The sequence below is a fragment of the Mesocricetus auratus genome, unplaced genomic scaffold (genome assembly GCF_017639785.1).
Source record: "Mesocricetus auratus isolate SY011 unplaced genomic scaffold, BCM_Maur_2.0 Super-Scaffold_100008, whole genome shotgun sequence".
In the NCBI taxonomy this organism is placed as follows: Eukaryota; Metazoa; Chordata; class Mammalia; order Rodentia; family Cricetidae; genus Mesocricetus; species Mesocricetus auratus.
In genome coordinates this window covers 10,258,751-10,278,034 of record NW_024429192.1, presented here as the reverse complement: position 1 = coordinate 10,278,034, position 19,284 = coordinate 10,258,751, and the positions used below count along the sequence as shown (strand labels likewise).

Genomic DNA, 19,284 nt, shown 5'->3' with positions numbered 1-19,284 from the left:
TGTGGTTGGTAACCAACATCTCCTTAATTGGACTTATGACCCATTCAACAGAAAAAAATTTTTGCAAGAAATCATAAAATATTTCAGTTTAATAAGACTGAAGTAGGAATCAGAAATATTCATAGATGAAATACATCTGCCTCTCTAGGGTTTTCCTGCAAAATTGTTTCTTTGATGAAACTTTTCAAAATCATAAGCAGTTTTCTACTACACAGAAAAAAACCAAATATTTATTAAAGGAACGTGTAAGAAATTCAATGTCAATGATATGTACTGACTATAAGAAATACACAGCAAAATAAAAAAGAACAATCTAATAAGAGTAAATATTTAAGTCCATATTATATTATAAGACAACACACAAGAAAAATTGTAATTTATGAGAGGAAATTTAAAGAGAAATGTGTACATGAAGCTTATCTCAACAAACATTTGTCAAATGTAGTCACAGAATATAATAAGTAACAGGCAACTATTTCATAAATGCTACAATATGGAATTTAGGTGTAATTAAGAATTACGACAATCTCCCAGCCATGTGGTTTTATTTTGTGCACATGTGGATTTGTCAACAAGTGGAATAGTAATGCATTTTCCTTCAAATTGGAAGCAAGCTATGCAATGGTTTTGTTGTCCAGGGATGTTCTATTATATGCTTGACTCAATAACAACACTACTGGACCTCTGGGTTTTCTCCAAATTTAGGAAAACATACATTCCATACACCTGTAAACAGTTCATCTTGCTTGTTGTTATTCACCACCTATTTGTTTTAATTCAGACACATATCCAAATTTCCCTTTCATGCAAAATGGTTTATAGCTGTAACTTTCATGATACAGTGTGGCTGCATCCCCTATAAATTTCACTTATAAATCTAAATTTCTACTTCTGTGTATGTGTGTTCAGGGTTATAAATTTCCAGTTTGCACTGCAAAGTTAATAATTATTTGCTGTCATGTTCATTTCAATCCTCAAAAAAAATTCCCCCTCTGAATTAGTGATGCCTCTTTCGAGGAAGTAGCCTTTCTTATTTATGCTAAGTAGCCAATCAATATGAAATTTGTTTAAATTGTTTAAACGCATTCATGTTGAACTATGTATTTTTATTTATAGTCTGAAAGATGGGTGTGACAGGCAATGCTGCTTCCTTGACATTTATTTTGCTTCCTTGTCTTCTTTCTACATGTGTTTGAGTTCTCAAAGTGTCTGCCTTGAATTGCAACTGACTCTCTGTAGGAGTTTTATACCTGGATGATACTAATAGACTCTAAAAGGTTGAAAAGAATAACTAATTTTTGGTCAACAGAGCATCAATATATTGAAATACTGAAAAAGTCTCCTATCCATATAGCCAGAAGGGTCTCTATTGAGAAGCACTGATCCAACCCTGCTGTCCAGGCCCCTTCTTTTGGAATCTCTTAGTTTCATGTGACCACAGTACTCAGTATATATCACACTTCCACAGAAACATATGGAGAAGTTTTCAGAAAGGTCTTTGTTCCTAATGGAAGCCAAAGGCTACCTAAGTCACCATCATGTTTTTCACTTGTTTCTTCCTTGAACATAGCTGTGTCTAGGGGCCCTGCCCGTGTTGATGAGTGGAGCCAATGTCATTCTTTGCTTTCTCTGCTTAAGAGAGGACAATAAGTATCTTTTGTCACTACTGACCAAATTGACAACTCACTGTTTTGATGCAGAATCAATACACTGTGTTTATTCTATTAATCCCGTTTCAGGTGTATTCATGTATTAACACTAATGCTTACTTGAGTAAATATTTCCTACATTCCCTTTTGTGTCTTAGACATATGCTTTTCATGGATATATGCGAACACTTCCAATAGCTAATTACCACCAATAGAAGACACTTAGTAATATGAACAGACATATGTACTTTAACAGTGTAGAAAGCAGTGTACAAAACAACATAGTATGTAATAGGAAAGAAAACTGAGAATATTTGGAGATTTGCCTTGGGAACTTTCAAAGGAACCAGCATGGTGTTTAATGGTAGTTTCTTTATTCACAAGATTTTTTTCATTACTTTGGAAGCAATCTCTTTTTTTTTCTATTTAAATATTTTTTCCTTTTTATTCAAATTAGAAACAAGCTTGTTTTACATGTCAATCCCAGTTCCTTCTCCTTCCTCTCCTCCACTGCCCCCCCACCAACTCCCTATCCCATCCCCTTTTTGTTTCTCAGGGAGGGTGAGGCCTGTCATGGGGGATCTTCAAAGTCTGTCATATCATTTGGGGGAGGGCCTAGGCTGAGAGACTATCCCTCTATGTGGATTAGGTTCCCAAAGTCCATTCATATGCCAGGGATATCCACTACCAGACACCCTATAGATTGCCCAGACCTCCTAACTAACACCCATGTTCAGGTTTCCCAACTATTGGTCTGGGGTCCATGAGCTCCCACTTGTTCAGGTCATCAGTTTCTATGGGTTTCTCCAGTCTGGCCCATGACCCCTTTGCTCCTCACTCCTCCCTCTCTGCAACTGGATTCCAGGAGTTCAGTTCAGTGTTTACCTTCCATCAGCTACTGGATGAGGCTCTAGGATGGCATGTAAGGTAGTCATCAATCTCATTATCTGGGAAGGGCATTTAATTAAGGTAGCTTCTCCACTATTGCTGAGATTGTTAGTTGGGGTCATCCTTGAAGATCTCTGGACATTTCCCTAGTGGCAGATTTCTCTTTAAACCGTTAATGTCTGCCTCTATTATGGTATCTCTTTTCTTGCTCTCTCCTATTCTTTTACATATCAATCCCAGTTCCCTCTACCTCCCATCCTCCCATGCTCTTCACCAATCTTCCCCCACTCCACCTCCATCCACTCCCCATTTGTGCACTAGGGATAAAAAATGGTTCCACTGTCAGAGGTCCCAGGCATCCTAACTGACACCTGCATTCAGAAATCTGGGTGTGGCTAAATGCTGGTTCCCCAGCCTTGCAACTGGAGTCCCTGTGCTTCCACTTGGTTGGGTCAGCTGTTCTGTGGGTTTCTCCAGTACGGTCTTGACCCCTTTGCTGGTCACAAGGTTTTCTAGGGAAGATAATGTGTTCTGACTTCCTCACTTAAACCTCAACTGCAAGCCAAGGTCTGAAATAAGAGCTCTGTTGAGGGATTCTTGAAATGGATTTCAATATATCTAATTGGGGTCTCTAGAAACAAACACTGAAAAATTGGAATGATACTACGGGCTTCTACAAAATAATCCCTCAAGTTCAGAAAAACAGCTCTCATGTTTTCTTTTAAAAAAAGTCTCTTCCTGGCAGAACATCTTTCTAAACTCCATGTTGTTTGGAAGCTCATCTCCAGATGTGTCCTTGTCCGCCAGAGGCAGGCATGAAGCAAAGTTTGGATACTATTTTTCATGCTGTAAGCATTTTTGCTATATTTAGTAAAGCTGAATATCACACTTTATGATACAGTAACATATAGAAAAGCTACATCCAAAATAATTGTTTATTAGTTACAATTAGGCTATTTAAATGGTGATGCATGTATGTGGCCAAAGCCTGCAGGAGTAGTAAACAATTAAAATTGTGTAATGAGGATGTCATTATGTTATTACGGTGATTTTTTTCTAACTGATTTCACTAAACGAGTTCTCCGTTTTTGGCAGCAGCTTCATATTACCAATTCATATGCAGTTTTCTAGCAGCCACTTAAAACCCATTTGCCTTGTACAAGTACAATGTCCTTAATTCACCATTTTCCACATCTGGGATTTTATAATTGAAGTTCAAGTTTTATCATGTGTCTTTTCTCCCCTCACCCAGTCTTATTTTACTTTCACTGTCATATACACATGTACATGATTTTACATATGTGTCTAAAAATCTAGGATCCGTGTATGAGAGAAAACTGGATTGTTATCTTACTAAGCTGCTTTTTTTTTTTCATTGCTTAGTATTATTGTAGTATGGCAGAGTTTTTCTGAATAGATGCAATACACACACACACACAGAGACAGACAGACAGACAGACAGACAGACAGACAGACACACACACACACACACACACACACCTACTCACCCCAGAAAGGAGCCTACTACAAAAGTATGGATACCACCAAAGACCAGTTTGATGAACCCATGACTTTTATTGGGGTTACTTCCAAGAATATGAGAGAGGGGTTACTTACAGGAGCAGAAATGACACAATGACAACAGCATCACCAAAACCCACAACAGAATGGGTAACAGCTCACTAAAAACCTGAAGCATACTGTGTAGCTCACAAGCAGCTCAGCAGGCTAAAGATAGTCCTTTCCCAGTAGCTCCATTGGTCTGAGCATCTTCTAGGCCACTTGGCTAACTTTTGTTTCTTCTAGTCAGCCCAGCCAGTCTCTGCTTTCCCCAGGTGACTAGGTGAGTCTGCGAGAAAGTATTCTCCACTCATGTACTCTTGGGAAGGAAGGACCTACTGTGTCTGATCAGTTTCAGGGAATTAATGAAATGACTTTAAGTTGGTTGCTGCCTTTTGCAAGGAGCTTCCTCACAGGTGGATTGTTTCACCTCTTTACCTCTTCCTAAAACATCCTGTGTGTTACTTCCCCTTTACACCCAGTGTCTTAAGAAGTTTACCCCTGAGATAAAGGTTTAAAACCTCAGAGGATACTGCTGTACAAAAAAACAATGTCAATTTCAAACTATGTTCCCACAGATGACATAACTATATTCTCCTTTGTGGCTAAATAAAACTCCAATATGTATATAACACCACACTTTATCAGTTTATCTATAGATCAACATAGGCTGCTTCTATTTCTTGAGCCAAGCGGTGGTGTCAAACACCCATCACTTGGGAGGCAGAAGCAGGAAATCTCTGTGAGTTTGAGGCCAGCCTGGTCTACAGAGCCAGTTCTAGGACATCTAGGGATACACAGAGAAACCCTGTCTTGAAAAACCAATCTCTGTACTGATTTTGCTAGTATTCAGGCATCTGTACTGGTCTGCCCTTAGAGTTTTAGCAGGATATGCCCTCAGCTGCAATGACCTGTGCACATTCACTAAGCTCTCTTTTAAAAGGGCCCTTCCCACCTCCCATCTTTCTACCATTTGTCTTTCTATCTTGTAGGTTTCATGAGTTATTTTAAATGTGGAAGTCTTTTACTCATGTGACTAGGTTTGGTTGCTGAGGTTTTACTATTTCTTTTATATTTTTAGTTGTGAGTCTAGACTTGAACATAAGTCGTCTTTCCTGCTCTTCATATTTCTCAGATATTACTGTTCATGAGACCATTTTTCCTAATTTCTTGGTTAATATGTTCATCATTTTTATATAGGAAAGCTACTGATTCTGACTCATGTGTAAAATTTGCTACCTGATGCTTTGTGGAATGTGTTCATCACTTCTAAGGATTTTATGGAGGGTCCTTTGATGTCTCTAATGTATACATGACCATGTCACATTCAAATAGGGATAATTTGATTTCTTGATTTCCCATTTTTATTCCTTTTATTTCTTTCTTCTGTCTTTTTGTTGACTAATACTTCAATAATTTTTTTTCATTAAGAGTGGAGAATATGGCAACCCTGTCCCATTCTTGATTTTCATTGAAATGATTTGAGTTTTTCCTCTATTTACTATAATGATAACTAAAAGTTCATTATCTAATGTGTGGGAACAACAGACCTTGGCTGGAAACCCACTCCTCCATCAGCCTGGGAGCAGGCAGCTGTGAGACAATGTTTACTGAAAACATGCTTACTGAAAACAATCCAGTGCCCTAAGAAATGTTTATAGGAGCCATAAGTTCCTGATAAGGGCTCGATAAGGTCGATAAGGTCAGGCTCACTGAAACATCCTGACTTTGATCTTCCCAATGGCTAGCCACTTCTTCCTGCCCCCCCCCCTGCTGTTCTGATTCTGGTGTCAGGGATTTAACCACCAGCCAGGAGGAGAAAGAGAGATGTGTGTGCCTATGTATGGCAGAAGCTTTTCTGGAGGGATTTTCTTGGGGATTTCTCCTGAGCCTTCTTGGGGAGCATAAAGTTTTCTTAAAGCAACCAACTGGTCTCTGTGTTATCAATCCCGACACCCTTGCCACATTCTCAGATACAGGCTGCACAGCAGGCTTGGCACTAATGCCTTTCCTAGGTTGAGTTGTCCTTATGTTCTTTCAAGGATATTATAGTACCATGAAAAGAGGTGAAATTTGCATATGTTGAGATAATTGTGTATTTCTTCTCCATGAATTCTATTTGTGTACTGTATTATATTTGTTGATGTCATGTATTGGGCCACTTCTGACTCAAAGCCAAATTAGTCACAGTGAATGATATGGTAAAGTGTTGTTTAATTCATTCTGCTAGTACTTCATCAAGAACTTTTACATCATATTCACGAGGGAGATTACCTTATAATTTTCTCTCTCTTTTTTTTGCTAGAACTAATTTCATTTTATTTCATATTTTCTAGTGTATTGTGTTTTCATTTTTATGCAGTTGCAGGGATTCGTAAGTTTCCAACCTGATCTCTTCAGTGACCTTTCCATTAATCTACTTGGGCATGCATATTTTCTGTAGTTTCTCTTGCGCTCGATTCTCCCTTTTATCATTCTACAGCAGACAGGCCACCAACAGGTATTTCAGCTATCTTACATTTGTTACCACTCACTGTGCCTCTTATTTTAGAGAAATTTCCATGGAGTGTTCAGTGCCTGTTAAGAAAAGTCTATATATACTGTAATTTAACTAGTATTTCATAGTGATGTTTCTGTGCTTGTGCCTTTGTTCTAAAAAGTGTATGTAACTTTCTTCAGTTTTTGCAATCCAGCACTTGCAGCTGAATACCACCTGTTTGAGCTAAGAAATCTCTATCCCTCTGTTCTACTTCCTAAACTTTCCTTCTTCACTTTGTTATTGAATTCAAGTCTCTCCACCATCACCCACACCGTAGGATGCCTATTTTCCAGTTCCTTCCTTTTTCCTTTCTTGGAGACTTTAGAAGACTGTAGTTGAGGATTATCCATTATCTTCTTCTCCCTGGAAATTTTCTGATTAATTTAGCAAATAACAAGATATATTTTCATGGTTATTATTTTATCAGTCAACTAACACGTAAACATAACAATAATAATAATATGGTCCTTTTTGTTCAATTAAAAAAGGAAAGGTGCACTTTGGGTCCTAGTGTTCTACATTTAATTGACATAAAAACATATTAAATTATTCTTTTAAGTAAATGTTCCAGTAGCTCTTAAGTAGGATATTTTGACTCAACAAACCTGGACTGGGCATCAAGAATCTGCATTTGTGTGAGGGAGTCTCTTGATTTTTTTCCACATAACTGTTACCTAGATCATACTTTTGTAAAACATTAGTGGTTACATATTGCAAAAAAAGGAAACAGTATGTGCTGACTTTCTCCAGACAATTTCAATGCAGACATATAAGGAATGCAATGTCAACAACGTTCATTGGGTACATACAATACATAGCTAAATAGAGAACAATGACCTAGGAGGGGAGATTTGATTTTGCTATGTGATGACACAACGGAGGTATAAATCAGGAAGACATGGCAGAGAGTATGAAAAGTGAAATGGTGTGCTTCTAGACATTGCTCAGCAAGCTTGGTTGGTACATTCTAAGACTGGATTTAGGTGTCATAAAGATTTCTGACAATATCCTCAGGATGTGATTTTTATTCCTCTACACATATGTATGTATCAACAGCCATCACAGTAATTCATTTGCCTTAGAATTATAAACAAGTTAGGTAATAGTTTAGTGTACATGCATAAGCTTCTAAATGAAATGCTGGAATCTCTAAAGGCACTGTTTACATCTAGGATCTTTTCACATCTAGAATCACACACACACACACACACACAAATATTTATATGTTTGTGTGTATAGGTGATAGAGTTAGGATACATTATATAAAGTATTTATAAATAATATACAATTGTACTTATAACATGTTATAACTATAATTTTATTATGAATATATAATTCTAAGCTGCTTTTCGTCATCTGTTTTCATTCAATCTAACTTTTATAATTCTTTCCCAGACACACACGAAATATTTCCCATTTTATAGTTGAATGTAATAAAATTCCAATGTTTATTTTCCCGAAGCAATGATCTATAATCTCTTTCCTTAAAGCCCATCAGATATTTTTTATTTCCTTCTTAGGTAGAGTTAAGATTCAAGATCGGACACCTGCAACTATTTCTTACCCATAGGATCTCTCTGAGACTCTAGCTGACTTCAACATACTCATAAGTAGCATATTATGTGCTGTACTTTGTCTTTGGGGCTGTGACTACAAAATTACCTTCTGTCCTTGCCATAGGCACATGACATACTAGTTCTTTGTCTCTTCAAAGCACAAGCATTTGTGGGGTGAAGAAAGCCTCTCCATGTTGTACCATGTCCTATCAGTCAGGAAATGGTGGATCTGCTATTTTAGCCTAGAAACGCCCAAATCCAAAGGCTGAACTCATATCATTACATTATGGTCCTTGTCTTGCAGTTTTCAAATAAATTTGATTCTTTTTTCCTTAGGGTTTGAGCCAAGCTGCCAGGAAATTGTCTCAGCTGTTAAAACTTCCCTTCAAAATCATGTCCCACCCACTATTGCTGCCAACCTGTCTATGCTTGATATGAACAATGCTGTCTTGGGAAACATGGTTTGTAGTAAGCTGTATTCTATTGTACAGTTAGTTGCTTGTACCTCGTCACCACAGACTCCAAACTCTCAGATACATCAATGGAACTAGTGACTACTTAGGAAGTTGACATAATGAATTAGTTTGTATGAAAAACGGTACCAAAATCATGTTTTTAGACTTAGTTGAATATGTTTCTTACTCTTAAAATTCTGAATTCTCTCTTAATGGCACCAAGAGAAAAGTAAAACTTATCTAGAGTAGACAAGATAGGCTATTTAACCCTGGTTACCTAACAGCAGAGCCAAGGACAAAACACAGAAGCAATTACAAAACATAGTTCTAGGGACTATTTATTCCCAATACAAAGACATTTCTTTCAGATACCTAATTCAACAGCCTCAGTATACTTTATTTGCCAAATAGTATATTTTCCCGGTTCATATTTTCTATGTAAAGATTATGTAAAGTTTGTTTAAAATATTGTTTGCCAAATCAAATCCTGAAATATCAGGAGATGAATTAACTTTTCTTTTTAAATTTTATTTACTTATTGGGATGGGGGCATACATGCTATCATTTGTGTTCAGAGGTCAGAGAACAACTGGAAAGAGTTTGTTTTCTCTTTCGACCTTGTGAGACCCAGATATTAAACTCAGTTCACCAGTCTTGGCAGGAGCACTAACACTGAGCCATCTCCCTAGTCAAATTTCCTAAATTCATGTTTTGTTCAGATCCAAAATGAAGTTCACAAAAACTTCCTACATCACTAAAATAGTTCTAAAATACATTGCTCTCTGTTGATTTACATAAAATGAAATCGTTGCATTGCTTTTAATTATATTAATAGCAAAATTAATGGTGAAGAAAATAAATCATAGAAATATGAGATCATCTGGGATTATTCCCTGTGCAATTACATCCTTAATAAAACAGGTAATTTATCGAATGATTCTCAATGTGAAAAGATGTTTAAAATGAAAATGAAGTTGCTGGTGGCCGTGTAAATTGGGGCTTTCTCCTGAAGCAACCGAAGGTGAGATAAGGAGTGGGAAAAGAGTTTTGTGCCTGTACACTCAAGTGCAGGACAACAGCTAAGGAAGGCGATTCGCAGAGGTCGAAAGGAAGAACTTTAGAATCCCACCGAGGACAGGATATCTGAAGAGCACGGAGCAGAAGACAGATAAGCAACACACACAGACACAGAAGAAATCCAAGGTAAACACAGCTCCATCCACGAGGCTCCAGGGTGGTGGCCTGGAGGGCTGGGGGAAAGAAGATTTCTCATCCAAGTTAAGTCTGGAGCCAGTGAGATGTCTGGGACATTAAAGGCACTGGCCATCGAGCACAATAACCTGAGTCTGATCTCCAGGCACCACATGGTAGGAGAAATCTTACATCCATAAGCTGTCCTTTGGACTTAATGCTGTGTCAAAGACATCCTTGTGCACACTTGTAGCTCACGAATGTGTGCACACACAAACACACACACACACACACACACACACACACGCACGCACACACACACACACACACACAAAGTAATGTCATATATCTTGGGAGAATAAGCTGGCATTTCTAGCCCAGGATGATTCTACAGCCTTACGATTTCAAATTTGGTTGCAGCATTTGGTGAAACAGTGATGTCACTGGTGGATGGGGAACAGTAAGAGCAAATCAGCTTTCTTTTCAATCTGTATGACTCAGAGTAATGACAAGTGCCCTCCCGAGTATGAACCTATTATTGGAAACCGAACTGTCTTAGTAGCCTGAGATCGTGGAACAAACACAGGCCAATGAGCTTGAATGTAACCTGTAACAACCTCACAAGAAGCAGTTCTAGAAAAATGAGGTGGCCAAATGCTGACTCACCAATAAATTCAGGTGGCAGGAAGTTCAGGTCAGGCAGTAGAGTGAATTAGGAATATACATCCTTACCATCGGTGGTAGAAAACCTCATCAACTGAGAATAATTTTGAAGTTTTACAGCCCCTAAACCAGAAATCAGTAGATGCACCACCTTCTGAGTCACCTATCAGCCTTTCATTGCTGCTGTAGAAATTCATAACTCTGAAGTTCTGGAAGTTCTACAACTGCACCCCACCATCATGATTACTAACACTTAGAAGACCTTCAAAGGATGACACGGTTCATTGGGTAAGCCAGACGATCTGAGTTCAATTACCAGAACCCAAATTGAAGAAAGAGATAACTGAAGTCCCCTAATACATACCTGTTCCAGCAACCTGCCAGGTCCAGGTACACCTTCACCATCTACATCCTGGACAACTCCAAAGTGAGTATTCAGACATCTGCACTGCCCTGTCCTTCGGGTTCTGACAGGATACACCCTCAGCTGCAGCCACTAAGAGCACCCACCACCCGTGCAGAGTCACTGTGTTCCCTTTCAAAAGGGCCCAGCCAGCCTGCCGTCTGTCTCTTTCTCATGCAGTTCTGCAGCGAAAATAACAAGTAGGGCAGACAGGAAAACAAAGTGTGTACTTTAAAGGGGGGAAAGAAACCAAATGACTCAGCACTGCAGGGAAGGCTTTTGCTGCAAGAGATAAAGAGATTAGTGGCATTACAGAGAACCCTCCAGTGCAGCCCCATGACTGAAAAGGGACCCTCGGGGAAAGAGCCCGCCCAGCTAAGCTTCTTATTTCCATAAGAGAGGTCTAATCAATTCCCAGTTCCTTAAACACTAACCGAATCAGAAAGTGGCGGTCACAATTTACGGACTGCTCCGGAGACACCAGAATAGTTAAATTCACAGTCTCCTTCACCTGGAAGGCTGGAGTGGATGTTGTGTAGCAACCTGGTGATCTTCTGTGATGTTATGGAGCCAGCCTTCACCTGAATCCATCCCTCCCCCCCCAAAAAAAGAAACCCTGAGTAGGGGTGAGGCCCTCATCCTGAGCATTGCTTCTCGGTCAGTAGAACCCATCCTTTTGAAAGAGGTCCCGTGGACTTTGCATTCTCGGTCAGCAAAACCCATCCCTTATGCTTATAATAAACCCTTCCTCCCAGGGCCATTGTCCTGTCAGTAAGAACCCATTCTTCAGGTGATTCACTAAAGGGATGTACTTTCCCAGGGAGTTTAGTAGTGCACATGCCTAATAATGCCTACAGATAACTATCACATGAAAACTTTTCCCCAAAGTTTCATTGTGTTTAAATGTGTAAGAAATGTGTTGGTCAAACTCTAGGAGTCTGTGACCCAGCATGAACTAAAGCCATGCTGACCCAAGTTTCATTCCCTGTTGTTTGTTTTTCTGTGTAGCACTGGCTGTCCTGGAACTCACTATGTAGGTCACTCTGGACATGAACTCAGAGATCTGCCTGCCTCTGCCTCCAGGTGCTGAGATCAATGCCCTTACATTCAAGGGGTAGAGAGAGAACAGACACAAGGCCTAGGTCAGGCTCACAATGTCTCAAGAACAAATCCTATGTAACCCCTTTCTGAGTCACGTCCATGATAAGTTTTGAACCCCCAGTTATTGAAAATCTGCCTCCGCTAATTTAATAAGCTAATTAAACTGAATTAATAAAACCAGGTTTAAAGAACAGAGTACAGCATGAGGGCAGGAGAGGAATCACATATGGCTACCAGGTTTTAAGTAGCCTATAAGCAAAGAAGGAACTGACCCTTAGCTCTTGGTGGGCTTTCCGAGGGGGAGGGGATGCTGCTTAGAGGGCTTTTTGAGGGGGTGGAGTTTGGAATGGGAAGAGTAAGACCTGAGCATGGAATGGGACCCCAAGCTGGACATGTCCAACATCCCAACCTTTTTGGGCATATATATAGTTGTTGATAGGGCTTCCACCTAAACATCCCAAACTGTTTGGGTATATGGGTACCAGGAGCTGGGGTGAAGATTGCAGCACAATAGTCCAGACTCACCCAAGCTCATGCAAGTGTGTGCAAAAATGATAAGACTAAAGCTCAGCCAATTAAAAGTATACTAATGCAACTGCTGCTTGTTTAACCAATTATGTATGAGATAACCTAACTGTCCCTAAACCTCCCCTTAGCGATGCTTAAAAAGGAGATTGCACGCTCCTCTCAGGGTCATCTCCATTTCTTACTGGTGAACAACCAGCATATACTGGTATAATAGATGGCCTTTGCTCATACATACTATTTGAGTATGTGGTCTTCCTTTAGCGTTTCCTCAGACCCTACAGATGGAGAAGAGACACTAACTAGATCAAGTGTGCCACATATGTAATTATATGCAATGATGGAAAATATTAAAAGTTAAAACCAAGTCTAAAAGATATCTAAAAACAGGCAGACCTTGCTTAAAGTCTCTGTTTCTCTCTACGAACTGTGATAGTAAATGCTCTTCAGGTGAAATAGTCTAGAAGTCTGAATGCTGAAGCATATCCAGGTTGTAACCATGACTGCCAGTTCCTCTACCGTCACAGAAGCAGAAAGGAGGCAAATGAAATTCAACCCTCCTTTGCTAACTTCTCTTTCTCTACAATAAATGCAAAAAAAAATTCAGAGGCTCTCTCTTCTTCTCTTTCTCCTCCGGAACCAGGCGGGCGGGAAGGCTCCTCTCAAGGAAAGCTTCTCTTAACAGAATGGTGATCAGGAGTGGGATCATGAATTTCCACCAAAATAACAAAAGCTTTAAAGGAATTTTAGAAAGAGAAGAACGGAGAGAAGCACAGATTTTTGGTAGCAGCATTTTTCTCAGGTGTGCTCTGTTTTGCTAGCGACAAGCCAAGATTCACGCGGCTCACTTAATGGAGTCTTCCTGACTCGGCATAAAAAGAAAAAAAATAAACCAACAAGGTTGTTTTAAGAGACTCTGCTAACGATTGAAAGGTGTGTACGTACAGCTGGAAGTGGCAGCTTTTGCTGGAGGTCAGCATGGACTGAGGCGGTAAGCTGGAGTCACGCTTAAGCCCGCCATCTTGAAAAAAAAACCGGCAGTTTAAAACAGCCGCGGTTTTACAGATAAGACACGTGGCCAGAAAAACAAAGATTTACAGTAAAGTCAGACTTGGATGAACAAAACCTCTAAAGGATTACAGTGTGTTTAAAAATATATGTAAGATTGAGAGAGAAAATAAAGAAGCTGGCTGTGGTGGCGCACGCCGGTAGGAATTGCTCCAGAGGCAGAGGCAGGCAGGTTTCCAAAGAGAAACCCTGTCTCAGAGAAAAATAAATAAAAGTGAAAGAAATAAAGTAATAATAAATAAATAAGCCACGTAAAGATGGAAAATACACAGAGAGTCTGGATACTGTATGCTATTGTGTTTTTCAGTTTTTTGATTGCTAAGGAAGGAACAAATGCTACAGTACACTTGATTATAAATGCTGCTGAATTAATCCAACTTCTATCTTTTGAAAATGCCTTGACTTCAAAATTTAAGTATAAGGATATGTTACTTGGAAAAGGAGTTTTTGCTTATGTTTCTACAGAAAATGAAAAGCTGAGGATTCCTTCCAGGCTTCTGTGGTTCGACGAACCAAGACCCCCAGAAGCAGTGGACAAGGTGTTCCAACAATTGAGACAGTTAAGATGATGCAGCTTTACAGACCCCGAAAATATGGACTTATACAGGTTTCTGAGTTTTGTCATGATCCCCATGGTATGAACAGCGCCCCCTTCCAGCAGGAAGCAGTTTGGAATGAGCGACGTCCTAATTCCCATCTTGTTTATAAATCTTTGTTTTCATTTAAATGGGATTGTTTATAATTGGCTAGTGATCACAGCCAATCTTTTTTAATGGTAAAAAAGGGAATTATGGTATAGGTATTGTTTTTCATTTATTGATACAAATTCAAGGTCAATTTTGTGATGTGTATATTTCTCCTCTTGATTAAGTATTGTGCTTATACTGAGCTTTTAAAATGTAATGCATAATTGAATACAGACTATAGATAGTTACTTATAATAGAATTTATAGTTAGGTAAGTTAGGTTTTCTAGATATATAGAGATGTATTTGAGATATACAGTCTTCAAACCTTTCAAAGACCTTCAGAAAATGGCATTTAAAATGGTTTAGGGTTTTTCTTGACAATGAGAAATGTCTACTCCTGACAGCACCAATTATGTCTGAGAGGAAGATGGGCATCGAAGAAACTTGTTATGGAGTTTGCTTTCAACATGGCAAGGTTAGCCATTTGGGCAAGAAACTGCTTTTGCCTGGACTGCTTGACTGCTGCTGTATAATCTGGATATGCAGGACCCACAGGAAAGTGACTGCTGAACTCAAACAGTCCTTCAGGGTTCCTGCTTCATGAAAGAGTCTACGAGACTTTCTGCAGGACAAAGAAAAATGACTGACAGACTGCCGATGCAGATGGACAATTTTGAAACTTCCTGCTTTGCTGAGAAATCTTCTGGACACATTGTGGCCTATGGGCTGAAGATGGATGCCCCAACGTTACAGAGGAACTTCAGGTGACTGTCCAGGCAGTAAGATACCTCTGTCAATCCTAGTGTTTATATATTATCCTTCTGTGGTCTTTGATGGAGTTGAAGACAGATAGTTATAATTATAGTTTTCCTTAGTTATGATAAAAGATAAGCTACATATAGGACTTTGGACTCACAAGGATGGGATGGATGATATTTTCTTTAGATCTTGCTAAATGTTAATAGACAAAATGTTGTAACTGTGTTCTTACTTGATAACTGTTCTGTCATATACCATTTGACTATGTTAAAGTTAAGACCTTTCTTTTTGTTTAAACAGAAAAGAGGAGATGTTGGGGAAGTCCTGTGTATATGTTAATAAATTACTGCTGGCCAATAGGAATCTAGATAGGTGGGGCTAGGAGTCCAGGAGGATTCTGGGAAGAAGAAACACAGAGAGTTCGAGATGTAACACCATTGGGGTAGGAAGCCCGGAAACCTCTCCGGTAAGAGACATACTTAGATTAACAATTATGGGTTAATTACTTAAAGCAGAGCTAGCCAGTAAGAAACAAGCAAGGCCAACAGCTTCATAATTAATATAGCCTCCTGTGTGTTTATTTGGGACTGATGCGGGGATCTGGAACCAGGCGGGCGGGAAGGCTTCTCTCAAGGAAAGCTTCTCTTAACTCTTCTCTCTCTGTCTCTCTCTCCATTCCTGTCCCCCTCTCTCCATCTTCGTCATGTGTACCTTCATTCCCCTCATCCCTCATCTCTTCCTAGACTCTCTGTTGGATTCAAAAGTTCCACACTGGCAGCAAGTGAGTCCATAGCCATCTGAATGACCCAATAGAAACATTAGAGCACCATTTTTCAACTTCTGTACTTTATTAATCACTGCTGCCTTGGTATTCAACTACTATTAAAGGCCTTGAAGCAACATGTACCCTATTGTATTACAGCACTATTGGAGTTATTGAAATATATTCAAGTTTTAACTTGGCATTGCTTAGTGTCCAGCATGTAAAAAGTATTTTAAGTGGAAATGTATTCATTTATTTATGTATGAAATTCTATCACAGGTATTTCCTCAAGTCAATTTGTGCCAACTAAAATGTGTGATTTGATTTAGTTTGTATATGGTTTCATTAAAGTGATATATTTCATAGCAATTATAATTGGGAAAGATGATATGAGTATTAAAATTTTAAACAGAAAAATAATATAATCCATGGACTGCATTCAAAATATTTTTAATATAATTTTGGGGGTTTGTAATTTTATATACTGTCAAAATAATAAGGTATTGTTAAATTGTATATAGAGGGAATTCATACTCTGGTATCCAAATATTATTTGTTGAACATTATGCAAATATACTTTAATTATTTATATAAGACCTTTTCCTACAAAGTAATTACAATCAGATATTTTCTTCTGAAATGTTTATTTCTCCTTTTACCCCCCTTCCTTTTAAATTTAATACATCACTTTGTTTTAGAACAATTCTGTGAGCTGTGCATAATTGGGCATGAAAAGAAGTTATTATTGAAACCTTGTTAAAAGAATCAAATGCCATCCATACTTCCTCTTAGACTTCTCTAAACAGTGCAATCAACATTCACTAGGGAGAAGGCTGAGAAGGTAGACTGTTACATAAAATGTCCAAATTCAAAAGGGGAGATAAATGAATAATATCGTGTGTTCTTTGGGAATTGCTCCTGGTGCATGTCAGAGTTCTAGATGCTAATTTCCTCTTGCTTTTACTCATGCTTGAGAACCAAAGCTGGTTAACAATGCATGGCATCTGCCAGTGTATATTAACACACTTTTGCACACGAGTGAAGCATGCTACAATACTTTTAGTTCTTGGCTCAGGTAATACAGTGTAAGCAAACACGGAGACTTAATTCACAACTCTCAGACCAGAGTGGTATTGGTATTTAGTTTTCTTTTTATACGTCAGTACTGCTCTGTCTCTGCACAAAACACACTTTTATGCAAAAGAAATGAAATCGGAGGAAAAAAAGTAAGCATATTCTGTCTCCAGCAGTATTAGAAAAAATAAAAACAGAAAGACACAAGAGCTGCTGAAAACATTTCTGCAATCGTGCAGGGTTGCGGGGGGTCAGGGAATACTAGGACTGTGTCATGTATGTTTGAACTGTTTGATCTCAAGCTCACTTTAGGAATGGAACTATGGCCAACTATCTCAGAATTGGGCTCTGGGGACTCTATTCACTCTCTTGTCAAACTAAAAATATGAAAAATGATGGACAATTTTCACGTCTCTCCAAAAATGACATACTTTAGTTTTGTGCTTACTGATCCTAAGTATTTGGGACAGAATGAAGTTACGAGTGAGCAAGTCTTGAAAACACTTAGTGAGATACTTCATAACCTAATATATTAAACTACTTTACCTAAATTGCATTTATCTTTGCCATGCAATATAATCATATATAAATATACTCACATGTTTGTGTATGTGTGTGGAGGGTTCAGAAAACATCATGAAAATATACTTAAGCTTTCAGGAAACTGGAAACATATAATTTCAGAGTGGCCCAGGTGACACCATTTTTAATGATAAGTGACTAGCTATACACATAATTACTATCTCATAATCAAAAGTTTTGTTACTATAACATACAATAGAGGGGTTTCAAGTTATAATTCTGTTTCTCTGAAAAAAATTCTGTTATGAAAAGCAACTTAGAGCACAAGCATTTACCTGTCTTACAACTCACAGTCCTTCATTTAGGAAACTCATGGCAAGAAGTCAAGCAAGAACTCAAAGTAGAAACAATGGAGGAACACTGCTTGCTGGTTCACCCAATTTCACACCCAACTGAGCTTTTTTATACAGCCCAGGATCATCTTCCTGGGGAATGGTGCCGCCCACAGAGAATGTCTTGCATTGCTTCACAATCGAGATAACACACATAGACATGTCCACAGGACAATTTGATCTAGGTAATGCCTTTATCAAGTCTTTCCTCTCAGATGACTCTAGACTCTGTCAAGTGAACAGGTGAGAAATAAGTCCATGGTTTACCAAATTCTAGCACTAGCCTGATGTCCTATCTGTCCTTACATGCTCTCTGACAAGAAAATGTATGATGGCTGTAGACCATTTAGGATCAGCTCAGTACCTATAAAACACCACTCAGCTGAGGTGCTGGCAGAAGTAAAATAAAATGGCTCATATAATTGGAAAATAGCCATCACTGAAATTAGGTATGATGACTCATATCAGAAATGGGAGCTGAAACAGAAAGCGTTATGCTAATTATTCATTTTCTACTTTCTATTCTTCTCTTCAATCTCTTTTTGGAAAGTGCTGGTCTCAGGTAAATCAAGATGCTGCCAGTGATGAGAAAGAAAAAAACAGTAAACAGCACTAAGTCTGGAATTCCTAGTTTTGGAGAGCTGGAGAAAGTTCAGATGAGGTGACACAACTTAAAGGTCCATGCAGGACGCTAGCAAGACACGCAGTCCCCACTCTCCGGTGTGTACACAGGAGCTCACCAGCCTGACTTACGGCTGCAGCTCTTCCCTGCACTCGAGCAGATATTCCTCCTGGGTGGTCCCACAGCAGCTGGAGCGTTCATGGAAAGGAGGGGCAGAGTAGTAAAGGGTGGCTCACGATCTCCTCGGAGAGGGAGGCATCGCTGTAAAACGAACCATTCCAAGCACTCCACACTCAGAATACAGCCACCTACCCTGTGTTCACTGCCCATCCGTTCTGCCGACTGCTAATCTGAATAGACGCCTGCCTCATACCTGAGCTGGCTCACAGTCAGGACCCAGGTCACAGGAGAGGAACTCTTTAGACTGGACACAGAAATTCCATGACAAACTCTGTGGTCAAACGTAGCAGCCAGTTGTTAATTCATAAGTATGAGAAGGCTGTGAGACGATTAGCCATAAAATCTTAGAGAAATCAGGCAACCAAGAGAGATGGAAAAATCCAAAAGTCCAAATTTGTTTTTAGTTCATGTAACATTGGAAAGAGCCAAGGGATGTTGCATTCCTAAACTAAATCAGGCTGCCACTTAAAATAAGCAATAAGAAAAAAAGAAAGAAATCTTAGAAATTAAAATATTATTGTCAGATTATCACATGAATTGGAAGGAAAATTGTCAATCATAGATTAATAATCTGAAAGAAAAAGATAAATATTCTGATGTTTTTCGGTCAGCTTAGCTCCTGCACTTAAGTCCACTGATAATTTGATTATTGTCTATGACTCCACAGTCCCCCAGTCAGCATCCCA

At 38.9% G+C, this 19,284-nt stretch overlaps 1 long non-coding RNA gene across 1 annotated transcript in view; it reads right to left on the bottom strand.

The window, feature by feature from the left end:
• The window catches only part of LOC110341581, a 155,923-nt gene extending 137,035 nt beyond the window's left edge, over positions 1-18,888 (bottom strand). The window contains exon 1 of the long non-coding RNA XR_005878853.1: positions 18,731-18,888. This is a non-coding gene — a long non-coding RNA (uncharacterized LOC110341581). The remainder of the gene's footprint in view (positions 1-18,730) is intronic.
• Positions 18,889-19,284: the final 396 nt, after the last annotated feature.